This window comes from Gossypium hirsutum, chromosome D05, assembly GCF_007990345.1.
Source record: "Gossypium hirsutum isolate 1008001.06 chromosome D05, Gossypium_hirsutum_v2.1, whole genome shotgun sequence".
Lineage (NCBI taxonomy): Eukaryota > Viridiplantae > Streptophyta > Magnoliopsida > Malvales > Malvaceae > Gossypium > Gossypium hirsutum.
In genome coordinates, this window is record NC_053441.1 from 57717319 (window position 1) to 57725418 (window position 8100).

The following is an 8100-nucleotide window of genomic DNA, read 5'->3' on the forward strand; positions in this document are numbered from 1 at the left end:
ACACTAATCCAATCCTAAATTCGGATTCAGTCCAGAAATACTTGAAAATGAGTGGCCAAGGTGAAAACCCGCAAAGGGCGCCTTGTGACCTTCATTCATTCAAAAGCAAAAAAAGAAAAAAGAAAAAAGAAAAGAAAATGGAGAGGTCAAGGTGAAAACCCGCAAAGGGCACCTTGAGACCAAAGGGGTTTTGAGTTGAAAACTGAAAAAGGCAGCTCAAATCTTGTTCAAAGGTGGGGCATATGGTAGTCTTGCTATACTTAAATTGACAGTGAAGAAGTATGCTACGTCTTGGAGCATTGACAAAGTACTCTTAATCCCCTAAATACATGTTGAACTCAAAATTGTCTCAAAAGGAGTTTGTACAGAGAAGCTCAGGCGGCGATATTTGGGGCACTTAGCTTTCCATTTTACCCATTTCTGAATTTATCTTTGATTATCTTATTCTTTTCAAAATAAGCTTCCAATAAACTTGCATTTACTCTCATTGTTCAACTTGTTTGTTTCGAGCTATGCTTTTAACCGATTTTCTTCTTGTCCATCAGTTCGATCCTTTTCAAGCATTTCGCATTGAAATAATGATTAATGGACTAATCATACTTTTATAAAAGGAATTTTGCATATTACTCTGAAAGCTTCTAAATAGTACAGGAACCTGAAACCAGTCGGTTGTTCAAGAGCTTACCAAGTGTAAGGGTTGGAAATATTTGAGCTCAAATTGAGTTTATCTCCTCAGATTTTCTGTCAAAAATATCAGTCGATGGAACAAATTACAGATCATACACCCTTGAGTTACAGTAGGATACAGATCTTATAGCCATGAATTGCAGCGGAATGGTTTAAGGATAGTGCCAACCTTGTATCCCAAAATTACAGTGGAATGGACCCTAAAATTACGGTGGGGCTGAGCAAAGCGCGATTATTTCTTCGTATTTTGGGTCAAAATACCAACCGAGCATTAGTGCAGCGTACTACGTCCGTAATAGAGCCCTGGTGGGCAATGAGTGATGACGCCTTAAAAAAAAAAGAAGAAGAAGATCGAGATGAAAACCTGAAAAGGGTGTCTTGATAAACAAAAATTAGAATGAAAACCCGAAAGGGCGTCCTAATGAAGCAGGTTTGGGCCCAATGAGTAAAAAGATTCAAGAAGTGAGTCAAGCAGCAAGACTACAGTATTTGAAGGATTTTTAGCAGCTCGAAAATTTATACGCAAGAAGACATACTCAAAAAGATTCTTGATTAAGAAATGTGGAAGAGTTCATGCGTTGAAGATCTAGAGTATTTTGAAATGACATACTCCAAACAAAATAAATGTTGAGCATTACTTGGATGAGAATTTGATAAGTACAAGAGCCTCAACGCAAGGACAAAGTTCAACCAGGGGCAAGAGAGCGATAACTGAGAAACGCAGATTACTCGTGAAGCCAGGGGACGGGTACAGGGCCTGAAGAGAAAGTTAAGAGTCAAAGCAATGAACACAGATCATTAAAAATCATGACGGAAAGGGACATACGACAAACATGCCTAAGGCGCATAGCATAATCATGTAGGCATAAAGGCATTTAAGACAAACATGTACATATCATGATAACATCATGCATGACATATACAGGTACTCCAGTAGAATAAGAAGATATGATGATAGTAGTATTGAATTAAAGGAAAAGACACCTGAGTTCCACCAGATAACATGTTTTGGTATTCTGATGCTTTTATTTCTGTTTCAAAATTCAACTCATATTGCGAGAAATGAGTTGAGCCTCAAGACACGTTGAGGTAATTTCAATTTCTGTTTTCAAAATTCAACTCATATTGCGAGAAATGAGTTGAGCCTCAAGACACATTGAGGTATTTTTAGTTTATGTTTTAAATTGACTCATATTGCGAGAGGTGAGTTAAGCCTTTTAATTTTTGTTTTTCAAAATCAACTCATATTGCGAGAAATGAGTTGAGCCTCAAGACACGTTGAGGTAATTTCTGTTTTCAAAATTCAACTCATATTGCGAGAAATGAGTTGAGCCTCAAGACACGTTGAGGTATTTTCAATTTCTGCTTCTCAAAATTCAACTCATATTGCGAGAAATGAGTTGAGCCTCAAGACACGTTGAGGTAATTTCAATTTCTGTTTTCAAAATTCAACTCATATTGCGAGAAATGAGTTGAGCCTCAAGACACATTGAGGTATTTTTAGTTTATGTTTTAAATTGACTCATATTGCGAGAGGTGAGTTAAGCCTTTTAATTTTTGTTTTTCAAAATCAACTCATATTGCGAGAAATGAGTTGAGCCTCAGGACACGCTGAGGTAATTTCAATTTCTGTTGTTAGAAAAAAATTAACTCATATTGCGAGAAATGAGTTGAGCCTCAGGACACGCTGAGGTAATTTCAATTTCTGTTTTCAAAATTCAACTTATATTGCGAGAAATGAGTTGAGCCTCAAGACACGTTGAGGTATTTTCAATTTCTGTTTTCAAAAAAAAAAAGAGAATCAACTCATATTGCGAGAGGTGGGTTGAACCTTTTAATTTCTACTTTTTTCAAAATCAACTCATATTGCGAGAAGTGAGTTGAGCCTCGGGGCACGCCGAGGTATTTTTAGTTTATGTTTTAAATTGACTCATATTGCGAGAGGTGAGTTAAGCCTTTTAATTTTTGTTTTTCAAAATTCAACTCATATTGCGAGAAATGAGTTGAGCCTCAAGACACGTTGAGGTATTTTCAATTTCTGCTTTTCAAAATTCAACTCATATTGCGAGAAATGAGTTGAGCCTCAAGACACGTTGAGGTAATTTCAATCTTTGTTTTCAAAATTCAACTCATATTGCGAGAAATGAGTTGAGCCTCAAGACACATTGAGGTATTTTCAATTTCTGCTTTTCAAAACTTAACTCATATTGCGAGAGATGAGTTGAGCCTCAAGGCACGCTGAGGTATTTTCAATTTCTGCTTTACTAATTCTACTTTTCAAATCAACTCATATTGCAAGAGGTGAGTTGAGTCTCAGGCCACACGCTGAGGTCTTTTCAAATTCTGTTTTTAATTTCTGTTTTTTTAATTTCTGTGTTTCAAAAAAAAATCAACTTATATTGCAAGAGGTGAGTTGAGCCTCAGGGCACGCTGAGGTATTTTCAATTTCTACTTTTCAGTTTCTGTTTTTCAAAAATCAACTCATATTGCGAGAGGTGAGTTGAGCCTTTTAATTTCTGTTTTTCAAAAATCAACTCATATTGCGAGAGGTGAGTTGAGCCTTTTAATTTCTGTTTTTCAAAATCAACTCATATTGCGAGAGATGAGTTGAGCCTTTTAATTTCTGTTTTTCAAAAATCAACTCATATTGCGAGAGGTGAGTTGAGCCTTTTAATTTCTGTTTTTCAAAAATCAACCATATTGCGAGAGGTGAGTTGAGCCTTTTAATTTCTATTTTTCAAAAACCAACTCATATTGCGAGAGGTGAGTTGAGCCTTTTGCAAATTCTGTTTTCAAAAATCAACTCATATTGCGAGAAGTGAGTTGAGCCTTGGCTCACGTGCTGAGCTATTTTCAATTTCTATTTTTAATGTCTAGTTTTAAAGAGTCAATTCATATTGCGAGAAATGAGTTGAGCTCAGGATCACATGCCGAGTAAAGAATAAAGATTGGACAATTGAACAAAATTTAGTGCTTTTAAGTCTTTGCACTATCCTTGTTTCACAATGATGAGCAAAGAGGGGCAGTTGTAAGCACTAAATTTTTGTCCGACTAGATTTTGTGTTTAATTTTCAAAATTTCAAAAAAAAAATTTTTTTTTTTTAAAAATTTCATTTTGACCCTTAAACTTTCTTTAAATTTCACTTAGACCCCTAAACCTTCATTAAATTTCATTTTAATCCTAAATTTTCTAAAAATTACATTTAGCCCCAGAAGTTTTGTTGCATTTGTGATTTGGTCCTTCAGACAAGTTACGTGATTTGGGGCACCCACTTCCCAGATTTTCAGGCCACAAACATGGGTGGCTGCTCCTTCTTCACCCACTACCTGTAAACAATGAGAAAGAGGACAAAATTTAGAGCTTTTAAAAAGAAAAATTGAAGAGAAGGAAGGGGGGTTTTTTATTTTCGGCAACCAAAAAGCAAAAAAAAGAGAGAAAAAAAATCAAGCAGCAGCAAGCAAAAGCCCTCACCACCGTCGTTCAACCACCGCCACCGTTGTCGTCCCCTTGCCCCCACCACCTGAAAAGTCGCAAGCAACCAAAAAGAAAAGCAAAGCAAACAAAAGAGTAGCAAAAAAAAACAAAATAACTTCAAAAAATCCGCCGCTCCTTCGCCGCTACCGTGCTCGCCGGCGCGCCCTTACACTCCCACCACCGTCGCACCTCCACAAATAAGCAGACAAAGACAGAAAAAAAACAGCAAGCAAAAGAAGTAAAAAAGGTAACTGAAAAGAAAAAAGAAGAGAAGAAACAGAAAAATGAAAGGAAAAAGAGAGAAAAAGATAAAATAAAGAAAAAATAAAACCCATTTTTTGGTAGGCCATCAGCAGCCCACCACCAGTGGACCCGACCCAGCGCAGGCCCAACACCACTGACGGCCCACTAAGCCTCAATTTGCAGCAAAAAAAAAGAAAAAGGGCTTGTCCTCCAAGACTTTGGTCTTTTGGGTGAATTTTTTTTTCTTCTTTTTTCTTTTTAATCTATTTTATTTTGTTTAATGTATTTAAATGGTATTTTATTTAATTTAAAATAGTATGTTTAAAAATAGTTTTTCATAGATATTATTATGTCATTTTAATTACATATTTTTTTAAATAATAATAATGATAAATATTTTAATGCATAAGGCAACGAACTGATTTAGCATCGAATTATCGAATTCATCGCTATGTTGGATGAATATCGATGGCTCGTGTTAAATACGGGACGCCCTTATAAAAAATCGAAAATATTCAAAATTTCTCGTATTTCAATAAAAATCCTCTTGTTTTATTAGAATCCCGATTAAATATTAAATTGAATTAATTTAACACTAATTCGATAGTTTCATCACCATATCGGGGTGAATATCATCGATTTGTGTTAAATACAGTATTTTAAAGAAAAATCGTTTTTAAAAAAATTTCATGTCTTCAAAATTTCTCATGTTTCAAAAATAATAATAATAAAATTTCCCGTGTTTCGAAAAAAATACATTCGTGTTTCTTTCTAAAAAATTCGTGTTTTCAAAAATTTCCGTGTTTCAAAAATTCGTGTTTTCGTGTTTTCAAAAAAATTCCCGTGTTTCAAAAAAAAATGTCGTGTTTTAAGAAAATTTCGTTTTTTCTAAAAATTTTCGTGTTTCTAAAATTTTCGTGTTTACAAATTCTCGTGTTTTCAAAAATTCTCGTGTTTTAAAAAAAAACTTTCGTTTTAAAAAAAGAAATACTGCGCTTCAAAATTCTCGTGTTTTTTTTTTTTAAAAAAAAAGGGGTTCTCGTATTTCAATCGGATCACGACTAAATATTAAATGGAACTCGTATTTTTGAAAATTAAGACAACATGCGTTTAACGAGATACCAATTTGGGCGTCGCGAGGGTGCTAATACCTTCCTCGCGCGTAACCGACTCCCGGACCCTAATTTTCTCTGGATTTTGACGTGGACCTAAAATTGTCTCTTTTTTTAGAAAAGTTTAAAAAAATTCTTCTAAAAAAGGATTTTATTTGGTGTCCGATCACACCTAAAAAAGATCGGTGGCGACTCCTCTTTTGTAAATAAAATTTGAAACTTTAATTTTTCAATAATCATTTCAACTAGCGCCTATTGCCAAATTTTTAGGTCGCTACACCCACTACAACTGAGATCAAGGCCAACCACATTGCTTTCCTTGTTATCACACATCACACCCTTCCATTTGCAGCAGTCAATTCCTTCATCCCAAGAATCCGCCTTAAAAGAAGAATCAAGAGTATGAACAGTATGTTGCCGAACTCTGCTCGGGAGGACATAAATGTGGTGGTGGAAGAGACGAAGAAAGGGATAGCAGCAATGAAGAATTCAACAAGACAAGAAGGAAGCAGGTTGACCAACAACCCATCTTTATTTTACAAATTGAAACAAAAAGATAAATAAGAGTTTGGCTGTGGAGTTGCTTATATATAAGTTTCAACCGGAAACAATTACCATCAGAGCAAACCACTACCAAGTACCAACCTTTGGCATTTCTCAACTCACTCATTTACCCTTTTTTTTTTTTTTTAATCTTTTGATTGGACATATCCAGCAATGGCCGGAGACTTTGAAATATTGAAGAACAACAATTATTAAGACCAACCCATCATCGTATAGACTCCATTTGTCATTATCGCAGTGACGTTTCCTTAAAAAGGTGCAGGGTCAAACTCCCAAAACTAGACAACGAACATCAATGGTTGGTGGTAGCTTAAATTTTTTCTGTTGCTTCATGTTTTACTTCTTCTTGACTTTATATTTGCTTTTTAGATTGTGACACTTTAGGGGTCTGGAAAACAGATTTGAACAGTAGATTATGACTAATTGCTGCTGATGGTCTGCTGTTTTAGAAGCCATGGAATTGAGCTTAATTGCTTTTTGGCCAGTTTGGTCATAAATCCATGTTTGGTCTTTTACCATTCTTTCTCAATAAATACTTAAAATAAATCTCAGAATTATACACTAACTTTGATTCGATGTGTAATTCAATACATGAATTTTGATTTGGTGCAATTATACACATAAAAATTTTATTATAATTCAAAAATGTACATGAAATTTGATTTTGATTCAATAGTATATATTAAATAAATATTTTATATTTATATTTATTTTATATTAAATAAGTACTCAATAGATAAACTTAAAATGGTGCTCTATTAATAATTTTGTTAGTAGTTTATGAAAACTAAGTCAAATTAAAATTTAATATATAAAATTGCAAGAAGTCAAAATTTATGTATAATATTACTAACATGACACTATTTATTTTATATGTATTATGTTAACAAATAATTTAAAAATATTCAAAATAATAAAAAATTATGAACTAGAAATTATACAAATTCAAAAAAAAAAATCAAGAGAAACATGGGTGAAGCCAGAAAATTCTTTTAGGGGAGGCCGAAATGCAATTTTAATTTTTAATAGTCTATATCTTTATAATTTTTTTAAAAATAAATTAAATTTTTATAATTTTAAAAGGGTCAAAATATAATTTTACTTTTATTAATTTAAAATTTTAAAAATTTCTAAAGAACCTAAAAAATAATTTTTTATTTTAAAAATTCCGGAGATACGAGCTCCTGAATTCGCGTCTGAAGAGAAATACACATAAATTGCCATTGCCAAAATCTAAATCGCCACAAAAACCAAAAAAAATGAGCCAAAGTTTACTCAAAGATAAGCAAACTTATCCTTCACTCATTTCCTACCAAATGATTTTAAAAGCATGTCAAATTAAATCATCCTTTTTATAGAAAGAAACACAAATATAGAATACTAACTGTAGGTGGAATGACTCCTTCCCATCAGCATTATCTTCTACCCCTAATCTAACCTTATAAATTTTAAAAATTATGAAGATTATCTAATCTAAAAATTATGAAAATGATCTAACTTTAAGATTAATTATAGGAATGATCTAATTTCTATTGTAGAGTGGAGGTGCCGCCACATTTTTAGGTGGTATCACCTTCAAAATCTCCCAATCATACTTTAATCATTACAAAAAATTAAAGAAAAAATAATTTTTTTGGTGTCACCTAACAAATTGGCAGCACTGGACTGAAGCGTGCAAAGGCAAAACTTTCAGGGATCTGATGAAGTAATTACTCTTTTCAGAATATGTCGCCTAATACTGGGTGAGCGTTTGATTGAATCGAGTGAAAATTTTTCGAGATAGAGTTCGCAAGTCCTATTTTATTATCCTAACTCAATTTGAATTTTTTTTAATCGAGTGAATGAAATTCGAGTCGAGTCGAATCGAGTCGAGTCGAGTTGAGTCAAATCAAGAATTATTCGAGTTTAAATTAAAAAATTAAACATATTAGAATAAAAATATTGCTACAGTATAATTCAATGTCAGAACACATAAATTTGAAACCATATATCTTTGAAAAACTTTTCAAAGCAAAATAA